General features: G+C 35.4%; 1 protein-coding gene and 1 pseudogene across 5 annotated transcripts in view; one reads left to right on the forward strand and one right to left on the reverse strand.

Annotated features, from left to right (window-relative positions):
- Positions 1-23116, forward strand: part of GPC5 (glypican 5) — a 2040883-nt gene that overhangs the window by 580273 nt on the left and 1437494 nt on the right. The gene's annotated exons all lie outside the window — the stretch shown is intronic.
- Positions 21286-22788, reverse strand: LOC141491900 (ribosomal RNA-processing protein 8 pseudogene; annotated as a pseudogene).

Below are 23116 nucleotides of genomic sequence, written 5' to 3' on the forward strand. Positions count from 1 at the left end.
CCAGCAAGACCAAGTTCATGTGATATCAGTGACGATTTTTGTCCTCCATATTTTCTAATTTTATTTTCATTTCAAATCTATTGGCTTGTGCTTACAAGATGTTTCACTTTTCCCTTAGGAGAATGTTTGACCCCAGCCGTGGTGAAGTTATAAGGATCTCTGTTGAATACAAGGAGAAACAAAGAATCATTGACTATTTGAAGACAGGCAAGAATTGACTTAGAGATGCCTCTCAGTCTTCCACTGATGAAATAAATACAGTCGGGTTTGAGTAGAATAACGAATTCACAGAAATAATGACCCAAGTTAAGGGCAAAGAGAGCTTATTACACTTCTCCATGTAGACTGAGTTCCAGGAACTAGCAGGGGAAATCTTTAAAGGGAAAATAAAGAAAGGTAGGGTGAACTGGGAGAGATTGGGAGGGAAGATGCTTTCTGTACAAGTATGGTTTAGAGAATCACACCAGAAATAGTCAAGGATAGTTTGCTCATTATTTGGATTACCTTGTTATCTCAACATTGCCTCAGTGGGCTAGATAGTCCAGTTCTGAGGCCTGACAACTTTGACATAATACATGGGGATGTTTATTGGACATAGAGAACATGGTATGGAGAAGATATTTGACTAGTTATATAGTTTGTAATATAGTTGTAATGTAGTCTAGATGACATGGAAAAGCACAAAATAGCAATTTTTTTCAGGGATGTAAGAAAACCATAATATTATACAAGATGGACACTGTAGGGAGAAAGTAAGGATGAGAAATTTCAAGTTTAACTACTTTCTATCTGACATTTTAAATTTATCATCATTAATTTTTATATGGCCCAACTCATACAGGGTCCATGTTATTTTACAGTGTCTTATCATATAGTGATTGCTTTCATTAGAAAATTTTGGAACTTTCTTGGAATTTGGATTTGTTTCAGAATTATGTAAAGTTGAATTTGTATAATGTGAATTTACATAATGCAAGAACTGTCTGCATTAGAGTTTACCTCCTTTCTAAATATTCATGAAAATATTTACCAATTTACATGTAGCATTTATCCCAAAGAATATAAAATTGTTGACTTTGTCTTTATATCCTCAGTCCTTATCTTGATGTCTTGCATCTACTAGATGCTTAATAAATGCTTATTGTTTTGGCTATAATAAACTTCCTTTTATTTTATAGGCTGGTTATACAAGTTACTTCTGAGAGAGGATCAGAGAGAGAATGAACTACAGAAAATAATAGGCATGTAGCTTTTAAAAAATTAACAATACTATACTATCCTCATATAAGGCAGGCAAAATACAAAGTGTTTTCATAAAAATGTTAATCTTTAACTATATTATTTTGCTTCCAAACTCTTATAAGATTGTACATTCTACCTGATAAAGAGACTTTTTTAAAAAAAATCAGTGTATAGGGGTGGCTAGGTGGAATAGTGGATAAAGCACTGGCCTTGGAGTCAGGAGTACCTGGGTTCAAATTCGGTCTCAGACACTTAATAATTACCTAGCTGTGTGGCCTTGGGCAAGCCACTTAACCCCGGTTGCCTTGCAAAAAAAAAATCAGTGTACTACTTTGTCATGCTAAGATTATTGATTCTTTGAATCTACTTATCAACTCTTACATAATTTTTTCCTTACCAAAATCCCAGTTTTCTTACAGATCATCATCTGGCTCATGTACCTGAACAAAGAATTTAATCAGAATCAAGAGTAACTTAAATGATTCAGGAAATCATTCCAAAAATCAGAGATCCAGCAGAGGATGAAGATGGCAAAATGATTCCTATTACTGCATGAATCATGCCCACCATCTAAAATGGAGACTATGTTGGGGATTGGATAATTAGTACTTGGGAATTTTCCTGACCATTTAATGAATAAACTTGTGAATATGTAATTGAACTAGTCATTCATGTATTATAATTCAAACAATCCTTGTAGAAGGTAGCAGCAGAACTCTGAAAAGACTGAAGAAATAAGAGAATAATTAGAACATGCAGTCATCTTGGCTAGTAGGCAAAGCTGAAGAACAACTCAACAGTAAAATTATTAAGCAATTAATATAGTCCAGGCACTGTGTTAAACTTTAAAGATACAAAGTAAAGAAAAGCCCTACCTATTCTAATGAAAGTAAGCCAGCATCTAACTGATTGGGAGAATTATGGAATAGAATACTGAATATGAAAGTAGAAAGTATATGTGCTTTACATTTAGTTGCCTGCCTTCACCGAGAGTGTATAATATCCTCTTTTCCACTTGCTAAGAAAGTGAAAGGGGTTGAAGAGTAATAGTTTTAAAGAGAGCAAAGTTTAGCAAAACATAGCCAACCTTCCTTTGATGAAGTTTTGTTGGTATTTAATAGATGAAAATATTATGTGAATATGCTTCGAAAAGATTATACCCCTTCATCCACCATTTCCCACTCAAGTAAGGGCATTCAGGGGAGTAATGCCAAAAACACAAGGATGGACAAAATATAATTGTATAGTCACTGAACAGGAAAAGAGAACAGCTGTATTCTTACAATCAGGAAGAATTTATCTCCATTTTGCTAAAGATTATTACCAAACAAGAAAAGATTTAAGTATGGTCTAGGAATGAACTGATGTCTATTGTATGAAGACTGGACTAGTTAAACTTACATAGTCTCAAGATTGAATTGTGCCTAGAATCTCTAAAAGACCAGCTGCTAAAAGGAAGAGGATTTTGATTGTGATGGAGGAAGGAGTATTTATATAGAAAGAATCACAGAACCTTGATTTATTGGTGGCATAAACTCAGATACTATTTTGTAGATGAGAAAACTGAGAAACAAAAGTTAATTGGTGATTCCTAACTTAGTAAATATTTGATCCAAGGATTAAAAACTAGTGCCCTATCCCTATGAGTTCATCAGTATATATATATATATATATATATATATATATATATATATATATATACACACACATACATACATATATATGTATATCTCCTAGTTTTATCTTCATAGCAGCCTTGCCAGATTGATAATGTTTTAATTTTGCAGATAGGGAAACAATGGCAATGTTTATGATCAACTTAACTAGTTGGTGTCCAAATAGACTCAAACTCAGTCAACTCTGTCTTGTGTTCTTTGCCTAAAGCATTCTGATTGATTAACAGGTTACATCATCGTCAAAGACTTTCCCCCATGTGTCAATTTGATATTGTGTAGACAAAGCTTCCAATGGTTGACTAAAATTTTAACAACATATTCTGACACCAAATAGGTGTCAGAACTGTCAGTTTTTTCCTTACCTCCTGAGAATTTCAGAATATATGTTTTTTAATCATCAATAATTTTTCTGTTTCAGATAAGGGGGCAATTTTTGGCATTCTCTTAGCTTCCTGTTGAACAATGACAGGAGAAAGTGACTATATTTTAGGAAACATAACTGATTGCTAAACTTGAATGACAATTATGTGACTTTCCTTTTCTACCTCTTCTTCTTCTGACTCTAAGGGTCAGGAGTATAAGAGATCTGACCATTTACCAACCTTTAGCTTAGTGAAAATATAGCTGTTTTTGTTGTTTGGAGCTTTTCTGGGACATGATTGACAGGTACCTGGATGAAACAGATGTATTGTTTAGCTGTGTGAATCCTTTACCTTTTATATTATATTCACTGGAGATTTAGTTGATAATATTCATACTTGCTGAGTTTTCCTAGAATTTATTTTCAGTAATTTCATATATATCTTTTTACCCATTGATATATACTTTTAATAAATACAGAAACTTAAAGCAAATTTCATATTTCTGAAAGACATCTTTTAATATGTGTTGAAAGTACAAATAAGCATTTGGAATGTATTCACTTAACTTTGTGGCAGGTAAAAAGATCACGAGTTCCTATAAAAATCTTTGCAATATTATTAAAAAGATAAATGAAAAATAACTTTTAAATATCATTCTTTATACTGCTGAGATATGAAAATAGTTACTTCTTGTCTCATGAAGTGGTGCCATTGAGATTTCAAGAGAAGTGAAGTTATATGATTTTTAGATAAGGCTTTGGCACCTTAGATAATGCCTTATCTATAGTAGACAATACATTTTTGTTGAATTTTGAGTTTGGTAATATTAGACAAGGGATTTTTGATCAGGTACTGTGTGGGCTTGTGTAGATATCCTCTGAAGTATCTTGTAATTGAGATTTTTGGAGTTCTTGATTTGGGGGGCAGGAAGGGAATGGGAAACATGGGGTCAGGTTAGAAAAACTATATGATGTAATGAAATTGACAATAAGTTTGGAATCAGAATAATGAGGTTCAAATCTCTTCTGTTTCTTACTATCTTACTCCCTTGATTCCATTTCCTCATCTATATAATGAAAGATTTGGAAGAGAGATTCTCAACACTGGGTTTACAGATTCCTCAGGGGCTCATGAATATATTTCAACAAAGTTCAGGAACATGATTAGAAAAATACATTTTTATTTCAACTTGATTTATTTCCTTTTAATCCAAAACATTTACTTGATGTATTTAAAATATCATTTTGAGAAAGTATCTATGTGCTTCATAAGAAGACCAAAGGAGTTGGTGACATAACAAAATATTAAGAAATCCTAAGCCATATGCTCTCTACATTGTCTCCCAATTCAGAGTTGATAAAATCTGTCAATGTCTTTCCTGAATCATTGCATTCAAAACTGTACACTTCACCCCAGATGCAGTTTGGCTAGGGTGAAATACAGAAGTGTCACCTGTCTTATTATGCATTTTATCTCTCAGAATGTAAGCCAGTAGAGCATGAGCTTTTGTTGACTCATATTGAAGTCCACAAAATTCCTAGACCATTTGTGCAGCAACTCTTGACTAACCCCCTTCATCCTATAGTTATGAAAAATTTTTTTCAATCACTTTGTTCTCAGTGGACTAAAACAACGTGAGTCAACAGTAAAACATGGTACTATAAAGCTACTGCTAGGACAGCTCACCTTTCTCTATAATAATCTTAGCTACATAAAGCGAAGCAGGATTTTTTTTTAAATGAGAGAGATTATATTTCCACTATATGACACTCTTGTGACTATTTTGACCAAATGCCTTTAGATAAGATAGTTAACTTCTCTGGATCTTAGTCTTCATCATTATCATGAAAGGTTGGTCTAGAAAACTTCTCAATTCCCTTCTGCTGCTAAATCTATGATCTATGATACAAAAAAAAAATGATACTATAGCTCTCTTCAAGTTTTTTAAGATTGTCGTCTAGAAGAAGAATTAGTTTTGTTCTTTTTTAGCTTAGAAAGAAGAAATTAGATAAATGGACAGAAGTGAAAGAAAGTCAAATTTAGATAGGAATTCAGCAAAAACTTCTTAATAGTAGAAATGTTCAAGTGTCTCAGTAGTTGTATGTATGAGTCTTCAAGTAGAGATTTTACTTGACAATTTGTTGGCCCTATTATTAAGGAGATTTTTGTGTAGGGAGGTATTAGACTGCATAGTCTCCAAGATCTTTATAACTTTGAATTTCTGTGATTCCTTGACCTATTAATAATTATCCTTTGGGATCAGTCATTTAAGCAGTGACTGAGTATGCTGTCCTTTAGCCCAGAAATGCTAAATTCCAGAAGAAGTGAGATTGTTAAATTGTACAAGAACTCCTATGGTTGCCTATTATCTCTGTTCTATTGTATTTTTCATTATTTTGTTATATATTTCCTAATCACATTTTAATCTGATTTGACTTGTTCTCAGATGCCTCTCATGCTGAACATTTCTTCTTAGCTTTCTCTTTTCTATCTTGTCTATAGATATATCATGGATTACTTTATCAAATGTTTTACTGAAATTTAGATGTGATATGTTTAGTCATCTTCCAAGCTACTAATCTAGTTGCTTGTCAAAAGAGTAAAATAGCCTAATCTTGATTAAGATGTGTTAGCTCTTTGAAACACGAATTCCCTTCATAGATGCTAATTAATTGTCCTCTTAGGGGTGGCTAGGTGGCACAGTGGATAAAGCACCGGCCCTGGAGTCAGGAGTAACTGGGTTCAAATGCGGTCTCAGACACTTGATAATTACCTAGCTGTGTGGCCTTGGGCAAGCCACTTAACCCCATTTGCCTTGCAAAAAAACAAGCCAAAACAAAAAAAATTGTCCTCTTTTAATGTTTTGTGTTTTTTTTAATTTTTAATTTTTATTTTTTAAGAATTTTTATAAAGAATCAATGACAATGCAACTAGCAGTTTACTGACCCACCATCTTTCATATTTGGAAAATTAAGACAACAATTACTCTGCTAAAGGCCTTTAGCACTTTTATGATTCTACACATCTTCTAAGATCATTGACATAGTGGCTTTGGATCTATTATCAAGACCCTCGGTTAAAGTATATGGGGGGGAGGTGGAAAGAAATTTTGTAACTTAAAAATATATTCACCATATGTTCAATGTGGAAAAATCTTTCATAACATGTAATTGGAAAAATAAAATATCAATCAAAAATAAAGAGTATCAGGGCCTATTGATTTGAACTCATTGAGGATGGTGTGGTTCCTTCCTTACATCATGGCATAAATCTTACAAAGGAGACATTGAGGAAGTTCTACTTCTTCAAGTTCAGGACATTTTAATTTAAAATAATTCAATAGTATGTTATTCATTGTTCTGAAAAATTCACATCAATTTTTTAATACAAAATCCAGTCTTGTATCAAAACATACTATTTTTTAGTAAAAACAAAACACCTATAACTTTGAATGAACTGAGCAAACTAACCACTTTAGAAAATAATCTACTAAAAAAAAGTTCTACTGAAATGGTACAATAGAGAACTAATAAGCCTTGTGGCGGGAAACTTGATCCTCATTCATTTGTTTCTTGAGATCCACTCTAGGTTCCATCATTATAAACTTTAGTTTCTCATATGAAACATAATATGGCCAGCCCAGATGATTTCTAAAGTCATTTTTAGTTTTATATTCAAAGATTCTATGATTTTTATTCCCTTGAATTTACTAATCAATTAAAATTGTAGATCTAATAGAATCTGACTCAATAATTTGTGAAAATTGAATAATACAGAATAGGTTCCTAGATATGGAGATAGAAAAGTCTCAGATTCCATGTAGTTCAATTTCTATATTTTTAAGTTGAGAAAAATAAGGTACAGGAGATTAAATATTTTATTTCAAGTTATATAGAGAGTAAGCATTGGAGTTGGGATTTGAACTGAGGTCCTCTGAATCTGGAAGCAGTCTTTTTTACACTGTCCCAAGGTCTCATGCTTATGAACAATTCCTTTTAAATGAATGGTTTCAGCAAAAAAGCATAGAAATTTTAATTGAAAAAGAAGCCATTACAGATACTAACAACATACGCAGAAAAAGACAAGAACAGAATAAAAAATAACGAGGTACCCAAAACACAAGTCTCTGGCATCATTACATTTTGGAATATTTAAAAATCATCCTAACTTCTTCCTCAGAATGAAATGACTTGTGTCAGTTATATTGTTTGCTCTCTTACTAATTGAGCCTATACTTTACTTTTTTATTATATTAAAGACATTTTAAATATTTAAATAACTCAACTCTTAGATTTTATTTCAATGCTGAATAGGAAATAAAAATGTAATGAAAAGATGTGTAGTATTTATAACATATACTTGCTGTTTAAATTTTATATGTATAAAAATGACAGTTATTTTTATTATTCCTGTTGACTTCAGAGAAATGTGTGTGAAAATGAATTTTACAGTATTTTGTATTTCTGAGATATTTTTAGTCAAATACAAAGTATATATTTTAAATACTGATTATAAACTGAACACTCTCATAGTCACTACGGTTACAAATATAAAAGTTCCTTACCCCCAAGAAGCTTCCATTCTCCTAAGGGATATAAAACATTCACAAAGAAATAAATAGATAAATAAATAAAGAATAAATTCAAATAGTGATTATATAACCTTTCAAAGTGATGTGAAAGGGTACTAAGGGAATCAGGAAAAGTCTCATGAAGGAGGTTTGTTACTAGAATAGTGAAGAGTGGAGAAGATTCCAGGCAAGGACAATGGTATATACAAAAGAAAGGTGGTAGAAGATGGAATGTACTAAACAAGTAAATACGATTAGGCCCCAAAACTAAAGTACAGAATCCATGAGGTGAGTAATAGAAAACCAGTATGGAAAAGTCCAATTTATCCCCAACTTGATTCAGTCTTTTAACTTTTCTACCCTCTCCTCTTCTGTGTCATCTAATTGCAGCTTTAGCCTTGCTTTGGTGACTTCTTCATAATCCCCTAGCCATTTCCATACCATGATAGCTTCCATTTTCTTTTCCCCTTTGTATATTGTCTTCCCCCATTACAATGTAAGTTTCTTGAGCATGTGTCTTATTTACTTATAACTGTACCCCTTCACCCCTAGTACTTTTTATAATATCAACCATATCACATGTTCTTCATAAATACTTAATCTATCTACAAATGAACAAAAACATGAAGAGTTTTCCTTGCCAAATACAGGAGTTTGTAGTATCCCAAGAACAGTAAGAAATTATTGATGCTTATTGAACATAGGAATAACAGTCAAAATTGACTATGTAAAGGATGATTTGGAAAGGGTAGAGCCTAGGTTTAGGTAGCTCATTTGGAAATTATGTTAGTGTGGGTGAGAAGTGATAAAAACTTGAACTGGGATGCTTGGGGTATGTTTAGAGAGAAGGGTTGGATGTTAGACATGTGACAGTAGAACAATCAGCAAGAGTTTGCACTTGAATGGATATAAAAAGTAAGTGAGATTGAAGAGTTTGTGGATGATTCAAGTTCAAGGTTAAATGACTTGAAGAATTATAGTGACCTCAACACTATAATTATAGTGAACTAAGAAAAAAGTTGTATTTAGGTCAAAGCATGAGCTCTTTTTCAGACATGGAGTTTGAGATGACTATGGAGGATCTAGGTGGGAAGATATAGTAGACCACTGGATTTGTGGGGATGAAACTCAGGGGGAAACATGAGGGTTGAATATGTACATTTGGTGGTCATCTCCATGAAGGTAATAGCTATATCTATGGGAGGTACACAGAGAGAATATATAAAGGAGAAAAGTTCTGGATCAAAGTTCTGGGTAGATCCACAGAAGGGGTAGGACATGGAGCGAAAACCAAGCCAAGAAAACGCAGTTAAATAGATAGTCAGAGAACAATAACAGAGCAGTGTCACCAAAAGCCACGGAAGAGAATATTTCTAGAAGGATAGGTGGTCAATAGTGTTAAATGGTGCAGAGAGCACAAGAAATGTGAGTACTGAAAAATATACACTGTTCAGCAATAGATGGTTGATAATCTTGTGATGAGCAGTTTCTGTTGAGGACCAGACTGGTGATGGGTACCAAGAATACAAATGGTTATGAAATGAGTGAGAAAAGTGAAAATAGGAAAGTAGAGGAAATATATGTAGCTAGCTTATTCTAGGAATATGGCCATTAAAACCAAGAGAAATATGAGACAAATGACTTGAGAGCATGATTTGATCAAAAAAGTTTTTTTCTTGTTTTATTTGTTTTTTGGGGGGTTGGAAAATGATTGAAGGCAATAGGGAAGGATCCAATCTATAAGAAAAACTTGAAAAATAGAAGAGAAGTGAGTAGTGATTGAAAGGGTCAATCTATATAGAAGGAAATAGGAAAGGAGTGAATTAAGGCAGAAATAAAGGAGTTAGTATTGTCAAATAGAAATGCCTGTTCTTCCTGAGACTGAGCAAGGAAAGGAGAGTACATTGATGTTGCAGTGATTTAAAATATCGTATTGGGGAAGAATGGGATTTCAGGATGGATGGCTTCAATTTGTTCAGTGAAGTATATTCAGTGAAGTATGAGGCAAGTTCTTCTTCTGAGAAGGAGGAGAGAAGTGGTATTAAGTGCTAAATAGCAACTGGAGAAGAGAAACTTTGAAAGAATTTTTGTGGGGAATAAGGATAGGGTAACCAGGAGAATAGTGTCTTCAGGGGAGTATAGGGTTTCTGTGATGAATGAAGATGGAAGGAACATGAAAGGAGAAGACCTAACATAAACAGAATAAAAATAAAACAGGGGCTCCAGAGGGCACAATGGAAGGGGAAGATTAAGTTCAATAGAGACCTTAGAGGAGCAGGGCTACCATGAATAGTTATGAGAAAGCAGGAGTTGTGACTAAAGAAGAGAGCCACAGTTAAGAATCATGGAAATACTGGCAGAAGCCAGAGGACAAAAGATGATCCTATGCTTCTCAGGAAAAAAATGCTAATACTGATTGTTGAATGTTCTCGAGAAAGACAAAGAACTAGGAAGAGTGAAGAGGGGCTACCTCCAAAATATATTTAAAGTTTTCAAGATATTATGGTTTGGTTCTGGTACCTTGATGGGACAGCATTTGGATTAAATCACAGGCTGATGGCAGCTAAATACTGAGAGGAGTAAAGTGAGATCTTTTGATTTTGATTCTTTAATAAAACTCAATTGTTATTGGAATCATTTGGTCTCTATTTTCTCTCTAATCCATATAGCATGAAGACATTTGTGGTAGACAGAGAATAATAAAAAAAAAGTTTTGTTTGGTTTCCTTTGTTTTTCCTGCCTGAGTTGTGAAAGAATCATTCATCTCTTTTGAGAATATGAAAATTTCTGAGCATAGTCTTAAAATTATCTTCCTTTCAAATTTAGTTAAAGCTAAATAATTACTATTACCAGCTTAATAGTTGTATGATACCACCATATTCAGTCTGTTTAAAAAATAAAGATCTGTGCTGTAACTTAACATACCAAATTTCCATTGTAGAAATTATTTTGAATAAAATCCTTTTGAATACATAACAATATTATGATTTCTATCTCCTAAGCTTAGTGAAAGCAATTTAGAGGATTGTGCTAAACAGAACATCACAAAATAAACACCTGTTATTTTATTATCATTTTCTGCTTAATAATAAAAGCATCGCAGTAAAAAATTACTCATACCTTAATATTTTTTTCTCAAAAGATGTGACAATTGTACATTGTAGTAAAATTCAGAAAATATCTCCACTTACTGATTTTTAAAATGTATTCCCTTTATAACCACAATGTGGAGCTGCAACTAAATAAGTCAGAAGAGATGTTTTCTGATATTTTGCTAAGTCTAGAGAAAGCAAAGCAGAGGATTGCTCTGACAGACTGTATTTCTGGAATAAATAAATGCATGAATGACTATGACTGGATATAGTCTGTGTCTAAGCTACAGAAGTAATATATGAGTTCATATAAAGAAACTGCTCCTGTGAAAGGACTGCTTCTCTGAAGTCATAGTGAATTGAAGCTAATTTGTGCAAGAAGCAACCAGCACCTGTTGTTGCAAGAATTGATTATACATCTTGAACTTTTCTCAGGGTCTGTAAATTTTCTGTGCCAATTTGTTATGTGACAACTTCTCTTAGATTGTTATATAAGATGGGGTAAAGTAGGGAGGTGGGCAAAAAAATATTCTGGTGTTCAAATGAATCATTACAGACCTGGGAAATGGCACATTGAAAGGACAGTTCATGCCATGATGTATGAGCCAATATGAAAACCCCGACACCAGTTTATCTTTGTTCTATTATTTACTGAGTGGAATGAGCCTGCTGAAACTCAGGCTCTAACCTTAGTTTTGCTACCAATGAGCTGTAGGAAAGCTATTTCTTATATGAGACTTCCCTGATCCTACCTCCATTATCCAATATTATTCTCTCCCTCTTGAAATAAAATTGCATAACTTTTAAATACTTGTACTTATCTTTGTGTACATTATATTCAACCAATGGAATGTGACTTCACTGACAGCAGAGATGAGTGTTTTTTTCCTCTTATGACACCAATATCTACTATAAAACTTTGCATATAGTAGATGGATTAATAAATATTTATTGAAATTGAAAATATTTTGTATGGACATAATCAGTGCAATGAAGATGATTTGCAATCTAAAACAATCTTTGTCTTGTTTATTTCTCATTTTGGTGTGATTCTCAGGATATTTAGGGAACTAAAACACATATGGAAGAGCAAGAGTCATTCCTTCAATGGATAAGTAGTCAAAAATCTGAACAAACAGTTCTAAAAGATTTGAAAACTATTAAAACCTCATGAAAAATTGTTCCAATTTGTAAACAATAAGAGAAATAAAAATACAAGTCTGAAGTCTTGTCTCATATTTAGAAACTAATAACTACTCCACATGTGTGGAGTTCAGATGAGAATATTAATTTGTAAAATGCTTCCCAACCTTTATATGCCATATGTAAATGCTGGCTATGGTATTGATGTATGAAAAGCAACTCTTTGTGTTCTTTAGAAATTGAATAAATAGATGCCCAGCTTGAAAGTAGTTTTCAAGGTATGACAATTCAATTGTAAATATATATATATATATTTTCTCATTAAACTTATAGGCTTTCTCAGTCTTTAGTGTGAAAGTCCACTAAAGTCCTCTCCTGATGTCCCATCAGGAAGTAGTGATTGCCTTAGATTATTGAAGGCTATGCTAACAAAATACAGTTCAGGGAGTACTACAAAGCAGGTAAGAATGCAAGTATTAATTTAATTATGAATAATATAGTATGGACTTGATGTGATAAATTTGGGGAAAGTTGTCACCAGAAAATTAGGAACCCTTCAATGGTCTTTTTAAAAAAAAAACTATGATAATTGTTAAAGACCATCTCCCTAAAGTACAGACATGTGATTTATTGCAGTAGTGGGAAAATGATGCTAATGAAATTTTAGGATTTTAATCTATTGAGCAGGTAGATGGCAGAGGGGTTAGAATGCTAGGCTTAGTGTCTGGGAGACTCCCCTTCATGAGTGATTCTAATTATCTGTGTGACCCTGGTATAGTCACTTAACCTTGCTTGCCTCAGTTTTCTCATTTGTAAAGCTGGAGAAGAAAATCACAAATAACTCCAGTAGCTTTGGCCAGAAAACTCCAAATGGGTTCAGGAAGAGTCTGATATTATTTAAATGGCTGGATAGCAACAACAAAGTATTAAAATGAAGTACAAAACATCTCTTATATATATTGCTCATATTTTTCATTTTAATTAGTTCAATCAGATTTGTTTTCAAGAATTTAATCCTTAATTAGGAAAAAGCAATGGGTTTGGAGGCAATATGTCTAAGTTCAAATCTTGCCTGTGACATGTGTGACCTTGGGTAGCATTTAACTTCTCTGGGCTTCAATTTTTTTCATTTCTAAAACAGGAGGAAGACTAGGTGGCTTGAAGGTCTTTTCCAACTCTAAATGTGTAATCTAAAACAGAATACTGAAAGTGCATTTTAATTCTATTCATATAAACTGAGCCATCAATGTGCTGATTTGTTTGGTGATGGTGATATTTGTCCCAAATAGATCTTTCTCAAGTTTACTTTGATGCACCTGTTGTGATCTTGCTGAAAGCCCTGTCACTTTTCTCAGACTCAGAGAGAAGCTTTGTACCTTTGAAATTTTCATTAGCTTTTGTCTGGCTGCCAAGATTTCCGCAGTTGCTTTTTGGTCTGGAGGCAGCCTTGCATTGTACTGCCAAATTTCAGGCTCCTCTTTAGAAAGACAGACAGAACCACCGAGCCCCACAAGGGTAAGGAGCATTTGCAAAACAGAGAAGTATTCTCCAGTAGTGCTGACTGTGCCAGAGTTCACTCATTCTTCTAACAAACCAAGAGCCAAAGGAGTCAACAATAGAAGCATCCTCTCATACATTTTCCAAGTTAGAGGAAGAGAGATGCAGGGAGATGTCTGGTGGAGTTATGGAGATGTTGAATATAGAAATTAGAGAGAATTAACTTGATTCTCCTATTTCTTGACTGAAGCCTGAAGAATAACTCTAGTTCCTAGCTACCCTAAAAACTTTGAAATTAGAAATAAATTCTTCAAGACTAAATCACCAGAAACTATAAGATGGTGGAAGGGGGGTACCTACAGTCCATGATCCATATTGGTATGGCATTGTCAAGGTACCCATTCAATAAATCTAGTAGCTTATTAGGTGTGAATTAATTAAATGTTTGACCAAATATGACAGAGAAATGATGTTATAAATAGCCAAATGGCCCTTGATGAAATCTAATTCCCCACCCCTGTGTATGAGATTATTTGGGGCCAATTCACTGTTATAAATACTGATAGGGAAACTAGTTCAAAACCTCCTGATGTTTTACTTACAAATTTTAACATACATTTTCAGACCATACAACTGTATAATCAAAATGTTATCATTCATTTAATGCAACTTCTTGCAAAATCTAAGTTTTGATTCTCCCATATTTTGGATATTTATAAGTCCAATTCCCTGGACTTAGAAAGAAGTAACAATGTCATATCCTAATAGACTCATTTAATGACTCCATTAAATAGAATTAGAAATAGTTTATCTCTTTTATTCTGGGGGGGGGAGATAATCTGTGATGGTAAAGTTAAATTCATCTATGTGCTCCTGGTTCCTGGTCAATTTATTTCCTGATCATCATTATATATGAATATGACAAATATTTGGAGTCTTATTTTCTTTCCATGATATATTCTGAATATTTCTAGAGTAGATTATATCTTATTTGCACTATAATATTAATTTAATGAGCTTTTTAAAGGTTTTGTTCAGAGATCAGTAACTGCCTAAGGTATGAGCTTAAAAGTATTTGCACAGATTAGTGTACTTGGAGACTAAATCAAACAGCATAGTTTTATTAGAGAAAAGGGAACATAGTAGCCCTGAGGAGACTATATGTTTTGGGTAAGTTAGAAAGGAAAGACAATGTGAACCCTTTTTGCCACCACTACCCTCCTTTCCTATTCTTAAATTTTTCTATCATGTGTGTTTTTCTTACATTGGACTCAAGGACCAATAGATACAGATTCTACAATAGATATTGAACTGACTACCAAATGATGCCTCAATTTTCTGAGTTAAGGTAATGAAAATTGGAATGTTTGGCTCCTTTTTGAGTATAATAAAACCCTTCATCAGACTCCCAAAGTACTTTGCCTTTTCTATATAGCAATACCACTCCTTTATATGACTCTGTTATCCACTAAAGATGACATTTACAAGTATTCCTGTATGAGTCTATGCTTTTCCTCTACCAAAATTTTGGCTTCTTTTCAGTACTGACTTTTCATGTGGTGATGCTTTGTTTCTCCTGTAGTTTGATGTAAGATATGCACATGAACTCAAAAAAGTGGCTCGTGGTCTGGAGGATTCACTCTCTATTCAAGAACTCATCTTTTCCTCCTTTCTCTCAAGTATCTCCTGAGTACTTTGCTCATGTATCTGTAGAACATTTGTTAGGAGATGTCGGAAGGACAAAGATAAGAGAAATTGTCCCTGTTCTCAGGAACTTTACAATTTCATGAAGGATACAAGACAGGTGTATAAATGACTTCACTCTATTTTAGTGTAGGATAATTGCAATATTGGAGACTCTTAGGAGTCAGTAGAACCAACTGGTGAAAGAGGACATGCTTAGCTCTGCTGTTGAAAGGGAATACAGAATCTTGAAATTCTGTGAGGATATATGAGTACTATCTCAAGTAGGAAAGGAGTTGACCTCAAGCCTTTAAAGGCAATATTATATAATATAAGCTCTGCAAGAGACACCCAGAGTTAGCATAATGTGGTAAATAGAATTTTGATTTGGAGGTAAAAAGACCAGGACTTGAATTCTACCTCAGAGACCTTCCTCAGCATTCATTTGCTTAATAATTAAATATAAAAGAACAATAACCATATTAATTAACTTGTTGTGAAACTCAATTGACATAATACATATAAAATGGTTTGCAAACCTTAAAGCAGCATATATGTATCATTTATTATTGTTATATCAACATGTAAAGGCTTCATTTAATACAGGTTTGATCATGGACTACCCATTTGTTGTTGTTGTTGTTGTTTAGGTTTTTGTAAGGCAATAGGGTTAAGTGACGTACCCAAGGTCACACAGCTAGGTAATTATTAAGTGTCTGAGGTTGGATTTGAACTCAGGCGCTCCTGACTCCAGGGTCGGTGCTCTATCCACTGCTCCCACCAGCCACCCCAGGACTGCCCATTTGTCTTGAAATGATTAGGCTTAAATGTTCCAGAGGGGTTCACCCACAAGTAAACTTCAGGGGGATGGCATTTTTAACTATCACAGCTCTCAATGTCTGTCATCTAAGTTGAATAGAGGTTGAGATCTGTCTTAGTAAAGTGAGCTTGAAGAATTATGAAATATAGAGAATGTGAAGGGAAAAAATGACTTGGGTTGGTTTATGTGGAGTTTGAGAGACTGTACTGAAGGAAGTGAGGAAGGAGAGCAGGTAATGGTGATGAGAACGGGATTGACTCGATGAATGTGGAATTAATTAATGGATGAAATGAACATTTATTAAGCTGTCACTGCATGAAAAGCATTGTACTAAACATTGGGAATTTAAACAGAAAAGTAAGGTAGTTGCTACTCTTATGTTGCCCCTGTTTGTATGTTGCAGTGAGATTGAGAATGAGAAAGCTGTATGTTTGGGGAGAAAGTAGAATGAAAATGTTTCAGTTATTTTGTGAAGGAGAGGAAGAAAGTAAGATAATGTCTTGTAAGATGCTATATTTTTGAGTCTTTGTGATTTCTTTTCCTGAAACTGGTTGCTTAGTCCTATACTGATCATTAGACACTCAGAAATGTTACCAAAAAAACCTGTACTTACTCAGCAGAGGGAAAGAGGACTTTTGGTTAGAGTTACATATTATATCTTCATTTTATAATTCATTTGAAAAATGTCACTGTGTTCATTTCTATATCATTTTGTGTCCCATTTAATTCATTAAGAATATTGGGATCAGGGTGGCTAGGTGGTACAGTGGATAGAGCACTAGCCCTGGAGTCAGGAGCACCTGAATTCAAATCTGTCCTCAGACACTTAATAATTACCTAGCTGTGTGGCCTTGGGCAAGCCACTTTAGCCCATTGCCTTGCAAAAACAAAAAACAATTTTAAAAAAAGAATATTGGGATCATCAATTGTGTGCTCGGTATTTGGGCAGATGTGAAAAAAATAAAAAATAAATAAATAGGCCATTTGAAAACTTGGTAATCAAATTGCGGAGTTGAACCATTCATAATCAAAAATTTAAAAACATTGACATAGTTATATTTAAAAAATGGGGAACAATATGGGAGAGTCTGTATACACACACACACACACATATATAAATGCTAAAGAGCTTCAAAATGAGAGTAAATCAATATGATTTTGGATTAGTTTAGGAAGACTTTATGAGGGAACCTCACTGCTATTATCAGTATGAAGAAATCAGCAAGGATGCAGGCAGGGGCAGTAGATGGAAACAAAAGTCCTTATGCAAGCCTATTCAGTGGAAGTTCTAAAGCTTCCTCTCTGAGTCTCCTTGAGATTTACTGTTGTTCTATTCACAGTGATTGACCCTTTGTCTTGATTCCTTTGCTTCAGGTTTCTGTTCAGTTGCTCTCTGAAATGCCTTTAATGAACAATTTAGCTCATCCCACTCTTACCCCTATGCAGTTCTTTTGGTAGGACATAATCAGTACAAAGATTTGGCTGTCACCAAACTGAGCTGTCATTTGGTATTATATCTGTGACTCCATATGTGCTGGTCTCCAAATAACTGAAACTTGACTTGGGCCTTTGTAGTTTGGGTTAATGGTAAGCAAGTAGAAAGCCTCTAGTTGCTGTGACAACCCTATAATCCAGTTATGAATAGGGCATGGTTAGGAGATTGGACCAAGCAGAGTCAAGGGGCTTGTGTTTGGGGAAAAAAATGAAAAAAAACAGAATTAATTGGGGAAAAATGTAGACAGTTGAAGTACTGAATTCTTGTCTGGAAGTGTTTGTCTATTATTAAATAAACAGTAGAGAATATGGTAGACTTGAGTAAAAATGGCATGAGGAAAATTGAGGTTTAATCTTGAATTAGTTTGCAATGTGGACTAGAGTAGAACTGTACCAGAGTCAAGAAGATGCCCAAAACAAAAATATTGAAGTGTGAGGTGATGAGCCCCATAAGACACTGACAGTGAAGAGCAATATTTGAATGTGAGAGTTATTGAGAGATGAATTAGTAGGCTTTGGAATCGATTAGATATGAAATGAGACAATGACTAAGGAAAAAAACAAAATGTCAAAGAAAATTAGAAGATTTCTAAACTGTTGACTTGGAGAATTGTGATTATTTTCAGAATACAGTGATGGATAGTATAATGAAAGGGCAATTCAGTTGAGAATCTAAAACAAATGAGTTAAAATGCAGTTTCTGATAACTTATTGGATATGGAACCTAGGCCTGACCATTTGATTTTTCTCAGTCTTGGTTTCTTCAATGAAAAAACAGAAATAGTAACACCTGTTGCATGTCATAATAATTTGAAGTTCCTCCATTGGACTGTGAGCTACTTGAGGGAGGAGATTGTCTTGGACCTCGTTTTGTATACGCAGAGACTAACACAATAACTGTCATATAAGAAGATACTTAATTAATGCTAACTGCCAGACTGTCAAGAACTTAGTGTTTATTCATTACTTTCCTTTGTACTCTAAAAGGATCAAAATGACATGGCACCATGAGGATCAATGTGCAATGAGTCTGATTAGGGCTGATCAGATCAATAAGAATTGTTGTAAAGATAAAATGAAATAATGTAAGATCAGCAATGTGTAAATTTGGAATTACTAACCAAATGCTAGTTTGTACTAATTATCAAAAACTTGAGAAGAGAGACTAGATTGTTTTTCATCTTTGAATATTCATGTTATGCAGAATGATCTGAAGATAGTAAGAGCTTGTTGAATTATGTGTTGAATTAAGTGACTTGAATTGAATTGGAATGGATTGGATACTGGGTTGAAAATATTTGAATTCAGAGGCAATTAGGTGGATAGAAGATTGGCCTTGGACTCTGATGGACAGAAGTTCGAATCCAGCCTCAGACATTTGACACTAGCTGTGGGACCCTGTGTAAGTCACTTAACCTTTATTACCTGGCCATCCAGGTCCATTTCCAGGCACCCTGATTCATATCTGTCCACTGGACCCAGATGGTGCTGGAGGAGAAAGTGAGGCTAGTGACTTAATACAGCAACTCCTCAGTAAAATCCAATTCATGGACATGTCATGGCATCACCTCCCTGATAGCATAGTTTTCTTTGAGGAGGAAATTTTGTAGGAGGATTTGTTAGTTTCTCCCTGAAGAACTCACCACTCTGGCTCTAGAGTGTAGGTAAAAAGAGAAAACACAAATTTATTAAAAAGTCATTGCAGACATCGCAAATACAATAGAAAAAAAGTGAGAGATAGTAAGAGTTCCTTAAAGACCATTGGGTTTTGGGTGCAACAGTTTAACTAGGCACACCAGTTGCATATTTGGAGGTTAGTGACCATAAGATGAAGAGTTGAAGTTCTTTAAGTTAGAGACCATAAGATTAAGTGAATTAAAGTTCTTTAAGTCATAAATCATAAGATTAAAGAGAGTTAAAATTCTTTAAAGGGCACATGGTTTCAGGCATGGGTCCTGCATTAGAAATCACAGATGTCAGGGAAGTAAGGGAGTAAGAAACACTCTAGATCTTCCTTAAATACTTTCCTCGGGATCTATGGCATGGGTGACATTTTGAGAGTAGTCAGGTCTTGCTTTGGAGAGTTTGCCTTTTGGGAGTGGTTTGGGGTCTTGGCTTGGATAGACTGCTGTAGGAGGTGAGGCTGTAGGATGAGCCCCTGCTTGGTTTAATGTGACATACTATTGTCCATGTATAATCCTGCATCAACTTGACACAATGGTGAATTGGCCTGGGTCAAAGTAAAGGTCAAGTGCAGAAAAGATTACAAAAAATTTTTCCAATTACAATATTCCTCTATGCTCATAATTTCCTGCATCAGAAGGACAAACATCATCATTCTTCAGATGACCTGCGATTAAATCCCATTGTACCTCTGCCTCTTATACTTATTTTCTGTGTGATTTTCAGCAACCTATTTTACCTCTCTAAGTCTTAGTTCTTTGGAGAATTGGACTAGTAGATTTCCTAAATCTTTTGGTGCCCATAATTCTGTTAATTGAATTGAATTGAACTAGGTTGGATTGGACTAAGTAGTGTAATGGGAAAGTGACCTAAATTTAGAACCAGAGCAGAACCCGAATTCAATTCCTACCTCATCTACTTACTATGCAATTTGGGGATAATACTTCATTTTCTGGACAGCAGTTTGATTGATAGAGAAATAAGTGGATTGTGTTGATTGATCACTAAGGTTCCTCATAGCTGTAAAACATATGAATTTAATTGACAACAATGCAAAAGTGAAGAAGGGGAAAAATTTTAGAGGCAGATCATGATTCATATTGAATTTAAAATACCATCAGGTAGACCAAATATAACATGGATCAGGGACAGCTCAGAGTCTGAACTAAGAGTCCAGAAATATTAGATCCAAATCTTAATTTAGACACTAAATTTGTCACCTCATCCTAGTCTTTTAACTTAGTTTCAGTATTCTTATCTGCATATTGGGGTTAATAATAGTAAAAATAGCTCATATCTCACAAGGCTCTTTGTAGGCTCAAATAAGGTAATTCATGTAGAGTGTTTTGTAAACTTGAAAATGCTACAAATGTTATTTTCATAATAGGTTAGAAATGGGAAAGACATCTGTGGTTTAATGGATTTAGAGAGACAATTTGTATTCAGGCTTATTGTAAATATGCAAAGTAAATTTTGAAAATAGATGCAAGATAATTGGAGTGGAAGCCACCAGCACCTGGGGACATGAGGAAGGACTTCATGTAATTGTAGAATTTTAGTTGAGATTTGAAGAAAACTGGAGATTCTAAAATGCAATAGCAAGAAAGGAGTGAATTGGAGAAATTCCAGACAGGACAAAAAAGATAGGGATGGGAAACAGAGTCATGTGTGAAGGAGTTAGAAGGCCAATTTGATTCGAAAGGAGTATCGTGAAAGATTGCAACATATAGCGAAGTTTGGAAAGGTTGAAATAGAATTGTAAAGAGCTTTAAAGGTCAAACAGATAGAGCTAATTCTAGAGTTAATAAGTAACCAATGGAGCTTATAGGAGAGTTACATGAGCAAACCTATGTTTTTTTTTTCAAATTCCACCTCAGTTTTATTCAATAAAATATGGAAAGTGGGATGGGGGCACCTTCTCCCTACTGCCCTGCTCCCCCCTTGCCCACACCCTTATACTTAGAGCTGGGCTGGCTCTCAGATATCACCTAACCTCCAGTTCTTATTTCATTGATTGGGGGGGGGCAAAGAGATGTTGTTATTCAGTTTTACAAGTGGCCAGGGCCCCAGTCAAGCTTGACCTCACATCTATGGATTCCCTCTGAAAAACTCTGCCCTGCTGCCAATGTCCTTCCGTGCATTGTATGAATTCAGACTGAGTCTTCATCTGTGACCTGGCACAGCTGGTTTTCTCAAGGGACCCTCATTGCTGAGCTGTTCTGATGCCTCAGGCAGGGTGGAGGCAGAAAGGAGTAGGGCTGAGTCATGGGCGTTTATACAGACGTGGCCTCAAAGTCAGCCCTGGAAGGGAGCCCTGACCCTTGGGAGGGCCTAGCTTGTTGAAGTTTAACAGGTAGAAGTATCTGTTGGTCAGATCCTTGGAGACAAGCTGGAAGCCCAACTGGGCTAAGGCTCCCAAGAAAGCCCTCATATCCACAAACCGGCTGGCTACCTCCGCTACTTTCAACAGGCCTCCTGGTTTCAGTACTCGATTTGCCTCCTTCAAGAAGTCACTCAGGTTTGTTCCCATCAATGAAAGGCAGAAAACAGCAATGTCCACAGACTCATCCTTAAGGGGCACCTGGGCCATGTCACAGACGGTAACACGAGGGTCAAGTGCAGCCAGGTCAAAACAGTGAACAGTGTATCCAACACTAGAAGGCAAGACGACAGTCTGCACATCCCAAATCTGCCACAATCAGAGAAGCTGGCCGCTGCTTCAAGTCCTTCACGATCTGGTCCACAGGCTTCAAGGGCCATCGCTTGATTTGGTTCTGAAAGCCACGATGATAGAGCTCAAAGGCCTCAGGATCTTCCTGGAAGATGTGGCTCGGGCACTGCTGGTCACAGAGTAAAGCTGTTCATTAAGGAAGCGAAACGAGCTCCCTCAAGTCGCTGCTTCATCTTTGCCCGAAGCATCCCACCTCAGTCCAGAGAGAGCCCTGGCTCTTCTGCTTTCAAATCTGACTCACATTCCCCTAGCAGCCCTGGGGAGGTCTTCTCCTTAGGAGCTGCAACACTCTGTGCCTTTGGGGTCAGAAACTTATTCTTCTGTCTCCCGTTTATTTTTCTGACGGTTTCTCCATTGTTTCCTGCTCAGCCTTGGCTCTGTATTGCTCCCATCTTCCACTGAGCCCAGGGTGGTCCTGAGACCTGGGCCATTCTGGGAATACATAGGAGCCAGATCATCATTCTTTGGGACTCCAGAACCTTTGCTTTCTTCTTTTTTAGTTTTTATTCCTTGAGCTGATAGCTTTGAATTTTCTTCTATAAGTGGAGCCTGTTTGAGGGTCCTCTTCCTCTTTTTTCTCTTCTCCTCATCAAAGTCAGAATCTGAGTTGGAGTCATTCCTGCCTTGATTAGGAAGCTGGCAAGGCAATGCCTCAGTCTGCAGTGCCCGTAATGTAGCTTGGAGACGCTGAAGGCTGAGGCCCTTGGCGCGAGGCGCCGGCCTGACCCGTGGCCACAGGAGTGGGGCCGCGCGGGGGCCCCCGGGCTCCTCGGCCCACTCCGGCTCCTCGAACATCCAAACCTATGTTTTAAAATAAATCACACTGGTAGTTGTATGGAAGATATATTGAAGTGGGAGGTGACTTAAAGCAAAGAAACTAAAATTAGGCTGTTGTAATAATCTGAGTCAGAGCTTCTTAACTTTTTTTTTAAGAGTGAGACAAGGACTTTGTAAGAAATCCAATACTATTTCTTGGGATATTACTATTAATGAATAAAATAAAATACATAATATACAAGTGACATTAATTATATAGAAACATAATTTTAAAAAGCTTATGGGATAGGTAAGATCCCCTAGATAGGTAAAAAGTTTTCATGAACTGAACTAAGGTGATTGCTGT

This window comes from Macrotis lagotis, chromosome 6, assembly GCF_037893015.1.
Source record: "Macrotis lagotis isolate mMagLag1 chromosome 6, bilby.v1.9.chrom.fasta, whole genome shotgun sequence".
Lineage (NCBI taxonomy): Eukaryota > Metazoa > Chordata > Mammalia > Peramelemorphia > Peramelidae > Macrotis > Macrotis lagotis.